Source organism: Mizuhopecten yessoensis, unplaced genomic scaffold (assembly GCF_002113885.1).
Source record: "Mizuhopecten yessoensis strain PY_sf001 unplaced genomic scaffold, ASM211388v2 scaffold5099, whole genome shotgun sequence".
In the NCBI taxonomy this organism is placed as follows: domain Eukaryota; kingdom Metazoa; phylum Mollusca; class Bivalvia; order Pectinida; family Pectinidae; genus Mizuhopecten; species Mizuhopecten yessoensis.
In genome coordinates, this window is record NW_018405879.1 from 236,058 (window position 1) to 237,833 (window position 1,776).

At 38.2% G+C, this 1,776-nt stretch overlaps 1 protein-coding gene across 1 annotated transcript in view; it reads left to right on the forward strand.

The window, feature by feature from the left end:
* The first annotated feature begins 401 nt into the window (after positions 1-401).
* The window catches only part of LOC110450200, a 25,066-nt gene continuing 23,691 nt past the window's right edge, over positions 402-1,776 (forward strand). Inside the window, exon 1 of the mRNA XM_021497518.1 lies at positions 402-509. The gene's annotated coding sequence lies outside the window, so the exon portion shown is untranslated. The remainder of the gene's footprint in view (positions 510-1,776) is intronic.

Below are 1,776 nucleotides of genomic sequence, written 5' to 3' on the forward strand. Positions count from 1 at the left end.
TTTTGATCATAAGATATGTTTACTGTTGACAAGACTTCCAATCCAACAGATAAGAGAGAGAGAGGAATGAAGGGAAAAGATCAAACTTACATAGAACTAACCAAGATTTTACAATGATGGGCACCCTCTGGGATCTCCTATGTGTATCAAATTATCTTTGGAAGAAGAAACGGCCTGAACATAGGTCTTGGTTTTAGAATGGTTTAATGATTACTAGCCCTGATGTCCTGCAAATTAGGCCTATACAGAGTATAAATAATTCCTTTGAATCTGATTAAATGTCTTTTGTTACAGATATAGGTTTATAGCTCGCTATATTGTTGGTAACTTAATGTTTCAAATTCAGCTTGAAAACAGCTTGAGCTACAATAAGATATATAAACTTGCTATGTTTCTATATTCAGTGAAGAACATACAAAGAAAACAGCTGACTTTTTCCGTGCTCACAGAGTGGATGAATCTGTCCGTGGAAGGGACGTGCATTGCTTATCACCAGATCAATTAAAAGCGTAAGTACTAGTAAATTCTTTAAACATTCTTATTGTAGCACACTCAAAATATAGCACATAATAAAAATTTTGACGAATTAGGGAAACTTTACCCCCACCCCCAGGGAGAGTGATGGCAAAGAAAGATTTAATCGTTAATCTTAAAATAAACTTACCTTTGAATATCAGTGAAGAATAAAATTGACACAATCACTGTAGTTCTGTAAAATTGACTCCCACATAAAAGGGGGATAAGTATCCAGATTGTACCACTGTGATATTTACCTTGTAGTATTGGATTCCTTGCAAACAAATTGGCTTCAATAAATTTGACATTGCACCCAACAGGTCACTGTATGATGTTATATGTGGAGAATTGTGAAGGTGGGTGATATAGGTGCATTGGACCTGTTGTTGGAATGTTGACTACAGAGGATAATCAGATAATTACATCTACTCTCCCGCCAGACCTGTATTGTTGTTATATACCATGTAGTACTACACAGCATTCTCTGTGCTCATCATATTGATACACATACATAAAGGAACAGGCTGTTGTAAAAAGGTATCAACAACACTGGTTATGAAGCTGCTAATTTGCGCAACATTTTTAGGTCACCTGTGACAAAGTCTCATGTGACCTATTACGATCGCCTTTTGTCCGGTGTCGTCCGTCGTGCGTCCATAAACAATTTACATTTTCGACTTCTTCTCCAAACCCCTGAACCAATTTCAATGAAATTTTGCAGGAACCTTCAATGGACAAAGGTCAACAAAAATAGTGGCCAGTTTAGTCCCAAGCCCCCAGGGGCCTGAGGGGCGGGGCCAAAAAGGGTCAAATTGACTAAAATTTTGAAAAATCTTCTTCTCAAGACCCAGATATGGTAGAATCAAATACTCTTCATAGATGGAAGGGTCTTAAGGTGCTTTACCAAAATTGTGAATTTCTTGACCCTGGGGTCTCACGTTTCCCCCTGGGGAGGGGGTAAACTTTACTATAGTTTATATAGGGAAATCACATTTTGGACCAACATTTGTTTAATTTCCATTGGAAGTAATTCAATTTGGGTTAGCATTATCAGTATTAGGTAGCAGTTTGATAGTATGCACCTATGAGCCCTGACTGACCCCCAGGGGCTGATGGGTGGGGCCAAAAAGGGTTGAATTGACTGAAATTTCAAAAATCTTCTTCTCAAGACCCAGATATGGTAGAATCAAATACTCTTCATAGATGGAAGGGTCTTAAGGTGCTTTACCGAAATTGTGAATTTCTTGACCCTGGGGTCTC